We start from the raw sequence: 16559 nt of genomic DNA, 5'->3' as shown, positions 1-16559 counted from the left end.
CACTGAAGCCAGTATAGCCAAACCATCAAGCACTTTAGATGTGAAAAATGCCAGTGGAAGTATTTGCCAGAGTTATCACTATTACTTCACATAAACTACCAACACCCGTAAAAGTCATGACCAGTCTAATCTTTCCCCAAAGCTGTCTTCCCACTGTAGAGGGGACAGTTTTGTCTTAATACTACATAAATTTAAAATGTATTTCTTTAAAAGATTCACCAAGTCTCACATCCATTTGCTGTCAATCTGTGATAAAAGGAGAAAAGATCCAAGGCCTGAGGCATCCAACGTTTTTATCGCACTGTGCTTGGAAGGTCCGTGGTGAAGGAAAACTGAGCAAAACCACTGACAACTGGCTAATATGCAATATCGGTCTTAGTTTAAAAGTTACATAGGGTTCTTTAAATTGAAACATTAGCAAGGAAAAATATTTCTGTTTGTTCTGTTCCTCTGAACGCCACTAAATTAGATGACTGTGAAAAGTAATTAATTTTTTAGTAATACTGTAAGTTATTTCATTGACAGTACCATGCAGACTGAACTAGGCAATAATACATGCTATGTCTCTCCCACATCTCCCAACAGACACGTTGTATTTTAAGGCACATCCCTGCTTACGGATGGAAAAAAAATCCCTCAGCTCTTTCTAGAGATAGTGTTATTTCAGTAGCTCCAAGGGCAAGCAGGTTACAGTGAATGCCAAGACTGTGCAACACAGTAAACAGGTTTCTGGCTAAAAATAGAATATAATTTAGGGGGTTGTGCTCAGGAGGTGGTCATTGGCTCATCAGGACAAACCAGCCATGGTCCCTATGCAGCAGGGGCTATCTGCCAGCCCTACAAGTGCACAGCAGAAGGTATATGTACTTTCAAGGAGCTACATGACAATGGTATCATGCCTTCTGCCTCAATACAGGTGATGCTGCGGATGCAACACAGAGAGAGTTAAATCCATGCTCCTTTAAAAGGGCTTAACAGCAGTAGCTCTCTGCAGATGAAGGAATTTGACTATATGAATAGTTCTGAGATGACTACTCTTATTTTTTGAGGTGTAGCCTACAAAGAGGCAGGAGGCATAACATATATGTGGATACCTCAATGAAAGCATTTTCCTATATCACTGAAAGGTACTGGGAATAGAGCACTCTTAAAGCCCACAAAAACACTACTCCATAAACACATTGGGTGTTGCACTTAAGAGTTGTTTGACTAAGCTCCTGAAACAAAGTATCTTGTATATTTTTAAAGTTATCATTACAAAAAGTCTAATTTGGCAGCTTTTGCAGTAGTAACTACTCTCATTTATTGTAATGGGACTAATCACATACAAATGCATGACTGAGTTCAAAATACTTCTCATTTAGTTACTGCCTTCACTGATTTTCTTTGATTTTGCCATGCTTTTTTACATAATCTTCTCATATGCTATTTTTTAAAAATATTTAACAGTATCATTTTTTGCTTGATTGGTTGCTGTTGTTGCTTTGGGGTTTTTTTAAACAAAATCTCTCACTGAGGAAGTCCAGCTGTATGTTTTGTAACTTAAGTGGCATATAATGTCTGTGCCTCATCCTGACAACTTTACCCTTATGCTTCCATGAATATCTGCCACTTTCTGCAGCTATGTCTATTTTCCACTTACTGTTTTGTTCATCTGTGTCCCAAAATTTCAGTGACCAAAGAATGCCTTAGGATGGCATGAATTACATCAGCAAAGAGGTGGAGAAGAGGGAATAATACCGACAGTAGTTGCCCACTTTTGATCTCTGAATTCCAAGGGGGAGGAAAATTACCAGATAAGACACTTCACCTGTTAGTATTGTGGCATATGGCCCTCCAGCCACAGTGAACTGTAAAGCAAATTTAAAAAGCATTGTTGTTATGCAAAATACCAGCTGCATTTTCAAACATTAAATAACTTGGGCATATTTTTGAATTTCTATCTCTCACCACCTATATCGTTAGGGATTTAGACTGAATAACAAATATAGGCCAAAATCTTAATCCTGTCTTCTTTATTCCTTCTCATCATTGCTATTTTTCTTTAGCAAGTTAGGGAACTGCTACTGTTTTGTTCTTCAGCAGCCATACTAAGTGATGCCTTCATTGCCAATCCTTCCTGCACGTGCAGCTGTTAAACAAATATTAAATTACATATAAAAAAATGGCCATATGAAAGGCAATGCAAGGCAAAAGAAAATCAAAAGTATTACAAAAATTCTTCAGCTATCAGAGGTTATTTCATGGCAATGACAGACAATTTCAAAAGATTCTGTACTTTGTTCCTTTTTGAATGGTCAAAGGTATATGACTACTGTCATGGTTTGAGATAGCCCCAAAATCCAATCCCTTAGTCCTAGCCCCCTTTCCCATCTCAACCTAATGTGGGATGGGCTTTCCAGACAAAACACGCCAGACTCAAAGTGGGGGAAAGGGAATATATTACAATGACTATATAAATAAATACTATAACACATTATACACATGATCACAACTATCTCTACCATGACATATAGTATTTACAATGGATCAGTTATCTTCTCCCCTCCAAATAAAAGTCCAGGAGGGAAGAAGAACAGATCCCTTCCAGTCTCAAAGCAGGAGTCTCTTCTAAGGCAGCAGGCTCTCCTCATCTCATGCATGCAGCAGTAACTGGATTGTTGTAGCTGGACCTCTGTTCAATACACACAAGGGGGTCTCCAAGCCCCTTGGCCCGTCGTCTCCAAAATGAGGGTCTTTCTCTTCCATGGACTGCGTAGCAGGGACAAGCTCGCGTCACCACGTCATACCACGAAGCTCAGGGGTCTTCGTGGCAGTCCCTTTCCTCAGGGGATTCAAATTCCCCTTTGCAGAGTTCCGTGTTCTGTCTCAACTGCCAACGTGGCAGCAGCAAGGGGGGGGGGAAGCAAGGTCACCCCCCTCTGCATTCCATCTGGCCATCCCAGTCCAGCTCGGGGACATCTTTGAGCTTCTTAGCTCCTCTCTCTCTGGTGCTGCTGTACTCCAAGGCTCCTCTCAAATAGGAGTCCATCTATTCCTCCTTTCACGGAGGTCTCAAAGGAGCTTGGGGGGTCTGGTATCAGTTCTTACCCCCAAGAACTCTGTAGCTCTGCTGCCGGCTCTCTCTCTCTCTCTCTCTCTCATTCTCTCTCTCTCTCTCTCTCTCTCTCTCTTTCCAGGAGTTCCCTCCTGCTTGGCTGTAATGCCTTTGCTGCTTCGTCTTATCTGTCCTGGCTCTTAGCCAGAGTCTCCAGACACTGCGTCTGCCGCTACTCCTGCCCACGATGGAGAAAACATCTCCCAGCATAACTACAGACACTTAGTCCAGTCTAACACTGTTCCAAGTCTCTGCAGTCCCCCCAGCCAGGGGCTGGGAGGCCCCAGAGGCCCCGAGGGGCTCAGAGCCCCTTCCTCGTGACTCTACAACATGGCCACCTCTCCTACCAACAACCAAACTACAACTCTTCTCTTCCAGTGAGCTTGTGGAATGTTTACATTTTGCAGGAGCGCCCATTGGACAGAACTTCAAAACTTCCAGGGGTTTCCACCCCTTGGGGTCTACCACTTTTCTTAGCCTCTGGGGGAAAACAAGATTCAAACCACTACACTCCATACAGCAGTCACAAACATATTAGCCATTCAAATTCTACTCAATGACTTGAAAAAACAGTGTATTTCTAATGAGAATAAATATTTTGTAGTGATGATGACAAACCTGGCATGTGTATAGGCAATTTACTGGGTGTGATAAATTCCCTATGTACATCAAACTAACTCTTAAAATTCAAAAGGAATATTTTGAATGAAATTAAAAGACAATTGTGTAGCATAAAACTAATCTTTGTGTATCCAAAGTTTTTTCTGTGCTTCACTCTGGAGTAGTAAGGTTGGCTAGAAGACTATTTCACAGTTACAAAAGTATTAGGATATTTGCTCCTTTCTTTTCACAAATTTCCAATGTGTTTTCCAAGTTGCCTCATTTGGATTTTGGAGTCCAAGTCCATAAGGTACAGTATAATTTTCTTAAGAAACACAAATTAGTCTTAGCAAAGCCATCAAGGGAGATTTTGGCACACAAATCATGTCCTGCCTTCCCTTTTTTCTTCCTCCACATTTGTTTGAAATACTATCAAAAACTCAATCTTCTCTTGTTTAGCAGAAGTGTCAGCAAGTGGCAGGATTAGGGCATCTTACTACCAAAGGGTGGAGAGAACTATGGGGATTGAGGAATGATGTGCAACTCCAAGTCTAAAATCTTCCCTGCTCCTTCCAGTGTAACCCTCATTTCACCAACATGGAAACATCCTCTTCTTCCCAATTCAAAAAGATATTTCCCAAAGTGCTTAAAGGTCAAATTTCTTTTGCATCTTGTCTTAGGGGCTGTCATGGTTTGAGATAGCCCCAAAATCCAATCCCCTAGTCCTAGCCCCCCTCCCACATCTCAACCTAATGTGAGATGGGTTTTTCCAGACAAAACACACCAGACTCAAAGTGGGGGAAAGGGAATATATTACAATGACTGTACAAATAAATACCATATCACATTATACACACGATCACAACTATCTCTACCATGACATATAGTATTTACAATGGATCAGATCTCTTCTCTCCTCCAAATAAAAGTCCAGGAGGGAAAGAAGGACAGATCCCTTCCAGTCTCTGAACAGCAGCATCTTCTAAGGCAGCAGGTTTCTTCTTCTCATGCATGCAGCAGCTGTGACTGGCTTTCTGCCAGCACTCACGAGGGAGGTATCCAAGCTCCCTCGGCCCCTTCGCCTCCAACCGAGGGGTCTTCCGTGGGCTTCGTAACCCCAGACAAGGTCGTTTCACCACGTCATATCACGAAGACACAGGGGGGTCTTCGTGACGGTCTGGTATCTCCAGGAGACTCAAGCTCCTCCTTGCAGGGCCTCTGTGCCCTGCCTTCAGGCTGCCACCGTGGCAGCAGTGCGAGGGGGAAGCCAAGGTCAACTCCCCCCGCATTCCATCTGGCCGTCCCGGTCCAGCTCCGGGAAGTCTTTTGAGCTTCTTAGCTCCTCTCTCTCTCTCCAGTGCTGCATGTCTAAAACTCTTCTCCTTAATAGGAGTCCATCTCCCTCTTTTCTCAGAGGGATCTCAAAGGAGTTTTTGGGGGCTGGTACAGTCTTACCCCCAGAACTCTGTCTCTCAGCTGCTGGCTCTCTCTCTCTCTCTCTCCCTTTCCAGGAGTCTTCTCTGCGGTGCTGCATGTTGTTTCTGCTGCTCCTCCGGTTCAGGTCTTATCTCTGGCTCTCTGCCACCGTTTCTCTGGTCAGTGCCTGCTGCTGCTCTGCGCCCATGGAGAAAAACATCTCCCGGCATACTACACTTAGTCCAGTCTAACACTGTTCCAAGTCTCTGCAATCCCCCCAGCCGGGGTTGGGAGGGGGCCAGAGGCCTCAAGGGGCTCAGAGCCCCTACCTCGTGGCTCTACAACATGGCCACCTCTCCTCAACAACCAAAACTACCACTCATCTCTTCCGGTGAGCTTGTGATATGTTTACATTTTTGCAGGAGCGCCCATTGGGCAGAACTTCAAAACTTCCAGAGGTTTCCACCCCTTGGGGTCTACCACTTTTCTTAGCCTCTGGGGGAAAACAAAGTCCAAACCACTACAGGGGCCTAAAGATTCAGGTGTGCTCCAAGAAGGCTTATTCAAAGTATCTGAATAGATTAGTGCTTGATAAACACTGAAATAATCAAAGCTAAAAACTTCTCAGAAGGACACAAAACTTGCTTGTGCAAACAACTTAAGAGACATCAAGTGCAAGACACTGAATATAAGACAAACACGCAAACAGCTGCGAGCACATGCTAGAGGTTTCATTTAAGTATCAGTGCAGAGACAGAGAAAAATAATTATGTTCGTAAAGTGTTACTGTAAATGATAGCTAATGAAACAGAAGGCTCATATTATTGTTGCTGCTTCAGGAGGCAACTAGGCCAACAAGATTAGAGAGTAAATGTCGTCACACTGAATTTAACTTCAAAAATGTCACTTTACTTAAATGATAGTATAGTATGGCCACTCTTCGCGAACGAAGATTTGGGAAAGGTCTTTACCCTTTGAGCCTGCGCAGTGGATTTTTTAGGTGAGACACAGTGTGCGCTGAACTGAGCCCACCCTTTAATCCTAAGGTTCAACTGCCGGGGCTGAGCGAAGTTCGGACGGTGGCAGCGATGTCCTCAGGACGTAGGTTTGTTTAGAGTGACCTTCTCTTAGGTGGATGGCCTTACAGGGCTGACGAGCTCCATCTGCCCGGAGGGGTTCCCTGACCGGGAATCGAACCCAGGCCGCAGTGACTTAAATGATACAATTAATTCTAATTAATAGGAAGCATTAGACCAGAAGATAAGGCAGAAGACATCAGTAAAGAATAAACATATTCTCCTAAGAAGGCAAATTTACTCTGATCATATTGTCAAGCAGACAGGAGCATATTCCAGGAGCAAGTAGTTCCAAGTTGTAGGCAATGCTGTAATTGCCATTCTCAGTACTGAGACTTCCCTTGACTCAAGAACAATTAAGCCTTAAGCATTAGCCATAGAGACAGGAATAATATCATGAATCCACACAGCAACTGTAATAGCTCATACTTCAGAAATGTGGGAATGCTGGGGAGCATTGGATGACTGGTGATGCCTTAAGCCCCTAATGGTTTTTTATTTTTCTAATATTTGTAAGACTCATAGGTTTTATAAGTAAGTTTTAAAAGCAGCAACCTTCCCCCCCCTTGTCCCTTGTTCCTTTCCCTTTCTCCAGCACCCTTGTTTATACATTCCTTAACCCTCTTACCCCATTCTATCCTCCCTATATCACTCATAGCCCCAAATCTAATAGAAATGTTTAGTCTTTTGTCAAGGCAAGGCCTAGACAGTTGACAGAACAGCATATCTGGGCCTAAACCACAGAATAGGTCAGGAATTAGGTAACTATGTACCCTTTGTGCTCTGATGATGCTGAAGATGGGAGGAAGGAGGGATCCCAAAATACACCCCAGACCCATTTCAAGGAGGTGGACCCGAGGCGGACCAGAGTAAAGGCCACAGGGTGGGCACATCTGGGATTGGATGGATGGTATTATAAAATGTAACCTCTCAGGCACGGCCGGCATGCATCGTATACCATCTACTGCCTTTTCTTATCTCATAAACCCTTTCTTATCTCATCCCTGATTAACTGCTCCTGGAGATTTTTTCAGCACCAAAATACACCGGCAACACTGGACTAATAGTTGAGGTATTTGCGCAGTTACAGGATCTAACACCAGCTGACATGGATCCATATTCAAGTTGCAGCTTCAGCCTGTACAAATGAAAGTCATGTACAATACTTAACACAGCCAGAATTTCCCCTGATTTCCCCAGGCTGCTGTGATGACTCCCAGGTGACATTTTTAACAGCAATGGTTTGGTCAGGGTTCCTCCAGCTGTTTGTCTCTCTCAGAGGTTACTCTTGGAGCAGGGCTTATCAAGAGGAAAGAACTCAAATTCATAGCCAGAAGAATTAAAAGTATCAGCAATCCGTGTCTGCACAAAGTGAGCTGCAACCTGCTATAACAGAGGAGCTGCTGCACCTCCCTTTCAACCACGTTCTGGGATAATCATTGTTCAAGTATTCCAAGCTACAGCACCAACACCTGTCAGCATGTCATGGCTTTGCACTGTGAGGTTTCCATGTAGTCAATTCTATCCGGGTTTAATAGGGAGTAGAGGTAAGGCATCATTATCCTCATCATGGCCAGTCTTCGCGAACAAAGGTTTGGGAAAGGTCTTTACCCACATTTGTTACAAGCGCGCTGGTGATACAGGGCTTTGCAAATGCGGGGAAAGCCTTCGAGCCTGCGCAGTGGATTTTTTAGGTGAGACACGGTGTGCGCTAAACTGAGCCCACCCTTTAATCCTAAGGTTCATCTGCCGGGGCTGAGCGAGCTTGGACAATGGCAGTGATGTCCTCAGGACGTAGGTTTGTTTAGAGTGACCTTCTCTTAGATGGATGGCCTTACAGGGCTGACGAGCTCCATCTGCCTGGGTTATGAGTTGTCCTTCTCTTCTGTGTGTTCCGGGGCTCCCCTCTCAACTCCCAAGATGGCACTGTCCACACAGGTAAAGTTCCCATTCTCTCACTCCTTTCTGCGGCTGGGGCCAGGCCCCAGCGTCCGGGGCCGGGCTGCGCCGCCACTCACACCAGTGGTAAGGCAACTACATTAATATTCACCACTCTTAAAGCCAGACATTCACAGTGTGAAAAAAATTAACCACTTTTTTTTTGCAGAACATACACCCAAATGTCACTAAACACTTTCAGCTCAGATCTACCCTGAAAGTTTTATTGAAGTGAAGCAAGCAGCCCATTATCAGTTTATCTAAATACACTGTATAATTTATGAAAGCAAACAACCAACTAAAAGCCAAGGTGAGCAGCAGCCATTAGGTATTTTCTGCTGGAATTTTATCACGGTTATGAGAAAGAAATTTATCTGCAAAGGAATTTTCAAGAGTCATCTTCTGGACTTTATGAAGATAGTCATTGACTTTTGCAACAGTAGAATTAGCCAACAGCTGAGGCTCTGCAAAATCCCACTGCTTTTGTTAGTTGAGAAGCCAGGAAATAAGATTCTGTAAATTAATGCTGAAAAATTATTTTCTTTCCTAGAAGCAAAAGCAGAATCTACCCATGGTCCCTTGTGTTCCATAGCAGTTATATGCACATTCAACACTTCTTTTACTACACACTATATATACCATGGACTACAAAATACAGATCACCTGCCCTATGACTCTGTGAGACACTGGATTGTTATATTAATTATTGGCTCTGACCAACTCAAGTGTGTGGGGGGCAGGGAAGGGACAAGTCGAATTTCACAAAGGTAGAATAGTGTCCTGTTCCATACCCCAGCCCCTTGGAGCCAGCCCCAGAGCAGCTGTCAATCACCAGCAGACCAGAGCACTGCCCCACACCACACCCCCTGGAGCCTCTAACCCAGCCTCAGAATGGCTAGCACACCAGCAGCACTGCCCCACACCTCCCTGGAGACCCAGTCCAGCCCCAGAGTAGTCAGTGGGCCAGAAGTCCCACGTGGGGGAGGGGAGGGGTGGCCACATGGGGCCAGAGCAGATAAAACCAAACACGTGTGGTCCCCACATTGTTGTGGCCCTGCCTTTTCCTGGACTTCTGGTAGCTGGATCTACGCTGGATCTAAGATGGTAGTTATAATTCTCTCTTTTCTCTCTTTCTTTACTACTTCTTCTTCTCCTAATCTTCTTTCTTGACATTTGGGTAACTTAAAGCTGAATGGGTTGGATTTTGCTAAGTTGTATGGGTTAGCATGTGCTATGTCATTTCTTTTTGAAATGCTTTATTTTGGTTTAATGTTGCCCTTTAAACTTTTGTCAAGTTCCCTTATTTTCTAAAGTTTGCCAGTAAAATTGTGTTATTTGACCTCCTGAGAAACATGTGCAGTGTCTTCTCCCATGTGTTCTCTCAAGGTATATAAAGAACTGAAGGTCCTTTTAATGAGTCCAGCAGGCAGATTGTGGAGTCTTGTATATTTCTAAAAGTAAAACTCTTTGATGAGCTTATAGCTCAAACCTGGGGTCTTACAGACTCAGATTGAAATCAGCTTTTATTATCAATTTCTATTATAAAATTCCAGATTTCGGAAAGGAAAAGTGTTTTTTTACTCAGCTTTGACAGAGATTTCTTAGATTTGCTTATCTGGTAGTTTTAAGGAAAATAATACACACTGCAGGCCAAATAATATTTTGAGTTACCAGGGCTGTTGTCAGAACATAATTTGACCTGCAAGATCTGTAATTCTGAATTATGATAATGTTCAGGGTGGATTGTCTTTAAATCAACGGCCAGCAGTTGGGAGAAAAAACCACGTCCCTCCTGTAAGACTAATAAAATGTGGTACAGTGTGTAGTGGGTTTGTTACCCTCCCTGGGAGGGAAACAGAAATAAGATAGGTCATTTGATGTATATTTTACTAATAAACTATTCCATACTATGTTACGTCAGCTCAGATATAAAGGGACAAGAAGGAAACAACTTCTCCTTTTCTCTTCCGGGACAGTTGCATGGGATAGACGGCTGGTATTCTGAGGAGGAAAACACCTTTTGCGGAGAAGTAGTCTTTATTGTCAGTTTACCCTGTGTGTATAGTGCTTATAGTTCTTTTTTTTCTTCTCTGTGTAAATATAAAACCGCCTTTCTCGGCAGTATCGGTTTTGCAAGGTTTTTTTTTCCTCTTCTTTCCCCCTTCTCTCCTCCTTTTCTCTTGGGGGGGGGTGGGTGGGGTAGGGGGGTGGGCGGAGTCTCGGTGAACACTGGTCGTTCAGCCAAGGTAACCGATAACACAGTGCCACCAAATAAGGGCAATTTAAGTCTATGCGTTCTAAAAATGTCTTTTTCAGAGTACATTTCATGGGAAGTAGTGATTATTAACACTATACATGTTTGGTAATAATCACAGCTTTGGGAGTGTGGGAGGAAATCAGTATCAACTAAATGGGTTTAGTATTTTGCTATTCACATCACATATAGCTGTGTATAAACATCCTATCCCACAAAATGCCAGTTCTAATGGGAGAGGAAAACAGCACTTTGCACTTGGAGCACCTGTATATTGACACCTACATATTAGAGCACCTATAAGTTTCAGACTGCTTTTTTTCCATGCATTTCCATTTTTTGCTCATTCTACAGTGTTGCAATTGCAACAACTTGATATTTGATGAAAGTAGCAATTGTGCTTATTTAATTATGGTGTGTATTTTATCACTATGCTTCTCAGCCTGCAACTAACTGAAGACCACTTGTTTGAAAAGTCCTGTGACTTCAGTAAGGTTTCATGTTCAAGTTGAACAGCATGGTCTGAATGAAAATCTCTTTTTAGGTTTTCTTAAAGATGTCTGCCTGGTATCTGTAAATCATTTGTCTTTATCTATCTTTTCATTTTAAAAAAAAAAGGAAAAAAAAAATTCAAATTCAGTATTCTAAGCGAGCAAGATTTTGTGAGTTGTTTCAGAGAAAGTTAACATATTTATAATTTTTACTTAAAGTCTATTTCCAAAGGTGTTAAATAATTTGCTCTACATGAACTAGCAATTAAAAAAAATTCCATGGAAATTTTCTATATGTGCTTAGCTATTTGTGGGGACTAGAGCAACAGAACTTGGTTTTTAGTTGATGCTATTCAAACTAAATCACACTGGCATTCACAAAGAACAAAATAAAAGCGAGAAAATTATAAAGCATAAAGACAAAAATTTTAGTACAAATTTTGGGGACTACATCTGTTATCACAGTTCAAGAGTGAAAGACCCAGAAATGGAAAGGAAAACCAAATGTGAGAAATTGAATCCATAAAAAGAAATCAGCATGCCCTATGAGAGAACTTCAAGTACCTCAGCTACTCACATACGTGGGGGAGAAACTAGTAAAATTTGATTTTGGAAAGCTTTCACTCCTAACAAGCATTCACTGTCAATACTAAAAGATAAAGGATATGAAGCATGAACCCAGTGTTCCTTATCTTCATCTCCAATGACTGTAAATCTACTTTACATAGAAGAAGCACTTGGAGTTGAAACTGAATTAAGTGGTACTGGCTGAGCAAGCTGTCTACCTCCTCCCCTTTCCCGATAAATTTGACAGGTCTCATTTTCTGCCCAACTGTGAGAAGGGGGAGTGTGGTGCTTGGAAAGGGTACTAAATCAACAGAAATAAGACGTAGCATTATGCAGCAGCAGCAAGAGACTAAACACCATGCACTGCCATTTAATGGAAAGATGATGTTTGCAGTCTTCCGCAGGAAAATTGATTGCTGCTGCTATGACAACAAGAGGAAAGATGTGATGTCACACAATGATCTAAGCAACTGTTGTCATGTTGTTCCAGCACACAAGCTGTTCAACTCACAAGCTGGGAATCCAGTAGAGACTTCAGTAACTGCATCTGTTCAGTAATTACTGAAACTTTCCCTGCACCATGCTTCCAACTCTGCGTGCACAAGGCTATTGGATGTAATCACGAGGGTTAAGTTCTCAGTCTAAAAATTTCAAGCCTGTAACTATTAGAAATCTGTAACAGCTTCAGCATGTTTGTTAGATACAAGCTCTATCATCTGACAGGGAGAAATGGGGAGCAAAACAATATCAGCATATCATTGAAGTCTTGAAAGCAAGCAATGGAAAAACTGCATGATTTGCTTGGCTGGTATGTAGGGCAGCTCCTTCTCTAACCTACAGCAGTGTTCACTTTAACTGGAAAAGACTGTCCAGGATAGATCCTTTGCTCATTTAAATCATTTCAGTTCTCCCAACTGCAGTGGAAGTGATGCAGATTTTCTGCTGGCCAGGATTCTGCCTCTTGAGTCAATTTGCACTGGTACACAAATAAGTGTGTACATCGTGATACATCCAGGAGCCTTGTGCTTTCTTAGTCATGCAAAGCTAAAGAACTAGAAAAAACAAGCTGCCGTGTACACTATGCCAGGAAAATAGAACAATTAATAAATCACAAGGGTTTAAAATAGAAAATTTGCAGCAAAAACACAAATCCCTGAAGACAGTTTGAAAGCTCCTAAACTTTGGTCCTCCCAGCAGCAGTAGAAGGAGGAGGCAGAGGCAGACCTCTGGCTTTCAACATGGGAGAGGGAACTGGCTTGAGAGAAGGGTGCTTCCATCAGAGCCTGCCTGCTCAGGAACAGGCCTGGCTGTCTGCCTAAAACTGATCTCAAAAGGCACAGAAGAGTTCATGCCTCCTTATTTCTTTTGAACTTCAGGCATTCTAGAAAATCTGAATTTTGCATCAGTTTAAAAGCACCACAAAGCAAAACTCAGATCTTCTGTAATAACTGGAGGGAGAGCTTTTACACACAAAATGGAGACAGTGTTCTCATAAAGAAACTTACCTGCAAGATTTAGAAAGAACTGCTGTGAGTTAGATTAAGTGCTTCAGTGCCACATCCTTCCTCTCCAAAAATACTTAAGTTACAGCAGATCTCCTCACCACTTCATTTCAATCTATAAATATAAATTTATTTGATATATTGAATAGGACAAACAGTGTTGCCAGATGCTTCTGAATATAAAAAGCAGATAGTTGGAGCTTTACTGAAGTTAAGTTCTTAGTCGTAGAAATGTGATAAATGCAGAAAGAAAATATCTTCTTGTTAAAATTTGTGTTGATCATTTTCCCAGATTTAAAGACAGTGGATGTAGCTTACCTTTAGTAAGTTAATTACAATAGCAAAATAAGTAACACAGTGGCATTCTGGGTTAATAGTCTCTCATTTGTAAAGTATGGATGAAACAATGCATAGGAAAAGAAAAAATGCCTTAGCACAGCTTCCTTTCTGTTATGTTTTAGTGGAGAAAAATTTAGCCAAAGTCAAAAAAGAACTCAAATACAGTATCTTGTGTATACAAAACTTCATGCATGTACTCTGAAATTTGCTTACACAGACCACCACAAATAAAGATCTTGAAGCCTTCATCTGAGATTCATTGAACTTGCTAGAGCAAACTAAATGCATGAACCACCCCGCTAAATGGCTCACCCTGTGGCTCTGCTATAGACCCTTTATATCACAACACCAGTGCAAAAAGTCTGTAAAAACAGAATATCCAAAATCCTCAGTGGGCCAGTGCATCTCAGTCCTCCTCACGGTCTCTGTCAAAAGGGTGGTATCTAGAGGAAAACGATCTACCTTGTTTCTTCATACAGAAGAAAGTTTTTGAGTATTGTGATACATTTGCCTTTCTGCAGGGATCTGTGAAGTCCTTAGGAAGTGCAGAGTTCCTAGATCTCCTCTCCCAACACAAGTGCTGTAAGCAACCAAGGTCAAAATTAGAGCAGTTGAGAAGCTGCTCTAGGTTGTGCTGCTCTGTGAATGGATGCTGGCCATCTCCAGAGACACGAGGGTATGTAACTCCAAGCCATCAGCAAGGAGCTCTTCTGGCACCAGCCTTCTTCCATGCCCTCATACTCTCATGTCTGATGTTAGGCTCAGGTCTTTCATTAAATTATCATTTAAATATTCATTAAGTCTCATTGTCAGTAATCCGTTTTCAAAACACTGTGAAGATCATCCTTTCTTAGCAGTTAGTATAAAGGTGAATCAATGCAAAATATTTTCTCTTCATAGTATCATTTAGATTAGAAAAGACCTTCAAGATCATTAAGACCAACTGCAAACCAAACACTGCCAAGTCCACCAAAAGAAGCAATGGAATGACCAAACATCCTTCTCCAGGTGCTCTCTACCATGCTTCCCTTCTAATAATACAGATATTTCATCACGGACCCACCGAAACTCCCAGTGTGTTTTTTCCATCAGCACTGTCTGGAGCAGAGTTGGACAAAAATTTGAAGATGTTGCATGACAACTGTTAAGATTCACTTTGCACCCAATGGAAGCTGCTTTCTCTCAATCTGATATTACTCTGTTCCTTAAGGGTATCAGCCTTCTCTCCAGCTGACACTACAATAGCAGTTGCAGCAGCTCAGCATTTCCCAAGAATTTCATAAAAATATGCAGGACCCAAAACACAGAAGTCTCTGATGGAAAAAACATGTTTAAGCCCATCACTGACACAGTAATGTTGCTGTGGGATTTCTTGGATGGCATAATTTTCTTCAGTATAAAGATTAACAAATACATGAATCATTCAGTCTGCCTACAGCACAGTGCTGGTAGCGAAGTTTTTACAGTTATGTGACTCAATCCTATCTGCACTTGTCCAGATATAAAAATAAATGTTATGTAATGCAGAGATCACAGAATCAATATACTGTGTGCATCAAATAGAGGAAAACAGCACAGGAACTTCTATGCTAAGAAGCAAAAAAGCTTGCAATTCTAAACCTGAGTAATTTGATCTAAAATTTGGTCTATTTGTCTTGTCAGTATGAGCAGCAATAAAGACAGCACAGCAACAAACCCAGCAATCCTGTTGGTTTGTTCTGGAACATAAAAAAAAAAAAAGTTTCTCCTTCAGGGGGACACAAACTGATGAAAAAACACACTACTAATGATGCTGAGAGTGGAAGAGATTAAGATAGGGGGTTCAAAAGAGAGCATATTGCAACAACCTATGGAGGGACTGCCACCTTCCCATTAGAGGAAGAAATGTGAAAAGTAGCATTTGCCTGGCATTTTCACCTTTAAAATGCTATATGAACATTAACAGATAGTTAAGATAACTACATAAAGATATTTTAATGAAACATACATTTCCATCTCCAGTTTTTTTCTGCAAGCTTAAAGTTTACATTATGTTAATTATTGCAAAACAAATTCTCCATAAAGCAGAGGAATAAACACATACCTCCTCCCACACCAATAAAAGCTTGTATCCATCATTATTAGATGAAATTGTGACCCAGTTATGCTAATCTCATGCAGGAAAAACTTTCCTGATTTCACAACAGCAAGGAAGTGGAATCTCTTGTCTTCTTAAAGGCATTTGTTTTGATTATTACAAGTAAGTTATTTTATATTTTAACTTGGATTTCATCTAAAAATTAAAATGGGATGTAAGCTTGCTTTGTTTCTAAGTTCTATTGTAATTTATATATATATGTAAAGGGGTACATATATATATGTACCCTAGTGAGATATGCAATTGTAACAAGGCAGTCTGCTCAGAGAATCCCCAAATTTCAACTTTTATATAACAAGCCCCTTGGAAAAACACCTGTTGCTTTGAGAAGCCTCACTTTTTCCTTAGACAGCGAACAAAATCAATAAATTGTACTCTTCAAACAGTTACAGCAATCCATCCTAAAATTCCTAATCTCTTCACATTTCTCCCTGTCCCAGCAATTTTGCTTCCTGTCTTTGAGAGGCAACAAGAACTATTACATATATATCTTTCTGCAAACTGAGAAATGAAAAAGAGTTACAGAATTTGGAAACCCTGGCTAAGTAAACAAATATTTCAAACAAAGCCAAGGCTCCCAAGGGTGATGTTCTGAGCTCATAGGAAGGAAATGCAGCGAGCAAGTTGGAAACCTGCAATCCTGAAGCCCAAGATTTCCTGAGGTAAAGTTCCAAAACGTCTTGGTGAACTTGTGCCAAAACCCAGCAAAAGTATCTAGAGGGGCTACATATCAAAGGCAATTTTCTTCAGCAGGAAAAAATACAGAAAACAGAATGTGAAACCAATTCAAGCAAAAATTGCAGGGCATCTATACATTTTGAAGGCATATATTGACAAAAGACAGTTGTCAACAGCTGTCTTTTACCTGTACTCACTGGAGCTCAAAAGAAAGAGAGGAAAGAAGAAGAAGAGAGGCAATGAAGAAAAGAAGAGGAATTAAATCAGGCTCACCAATTGTAAAGCTATAGCCATCAATACTGCACTCCGGCATTTTTTAAATCCTTCCTTTCTGCTACGTGGCTCTGTCATGATCTTGCTAGCTTGTACTGTCAGCAGCCGCCTTTTTCTCCCCTGTGGAAGCAGTGCGCTTGAGCTCACTCTTAGCTGTCCTTGAGTATGTGACAGCACGCACAGCCAACCTC

At 41.5% G+C, this 16559-nt stretch overlaps 1 protein-coding gene and 1 long non-coding RNA gene across 12 annotated transcripts in view; one reads left to right on the top strand and one right to left on the bottom strand.

Annotated features, from left to right (window-relative positions):
- Positions 1–16559, bottom strand: part of PDE1C (phosphodiesterase 1C) — a 358417-nt gene that overhangs the window by 305169 nt on the left and 36689 nt on the right. The gene's annotated exons all lie outside the window — the stretch shown is intronic.
- On the top strand, positions 11954–15519 carry LOC135420277 (uncharacterized). Of its 3 annotated transcripts, XR_010433443.1 has the most exons (5): positions 11954–12054; positions 12163–12247; positions 13802–13956; positions 14181–14288; positions 15441–15519. It is a non-coding gene; the product is annotated as an uncharacterized LOC135420277 (long non-coding RNA). The 3 variants fall into 3 exon arrangements; XR_010433441.1 differs by having other exon boundaries at positions 11954–12247; XR_010433442.1 differs by lacking the exons at positions 14181–14288; positions 15441–15519 and having other exon boundaries at positions 11954–12247; positions 13802–14076.

This window comes from Pseudopipra pipra, chromosome 1 (assembly GCF_036250125.1).
Source record: "Pseudopipra pipra isolate bDixPip1 chromosome 1, bDixPip1.hap1, whole genome shotgun sequence".
Taxonomy (NCBI): Eukaryota; Metazoa; Chordata; class Aves; order Passeriformes; family Pipridae; genus Pseudopipra; species Pseudopipra pipra.
This window is presented reverse-complemented; position numbering and strand designations above follow the sequence as displayed.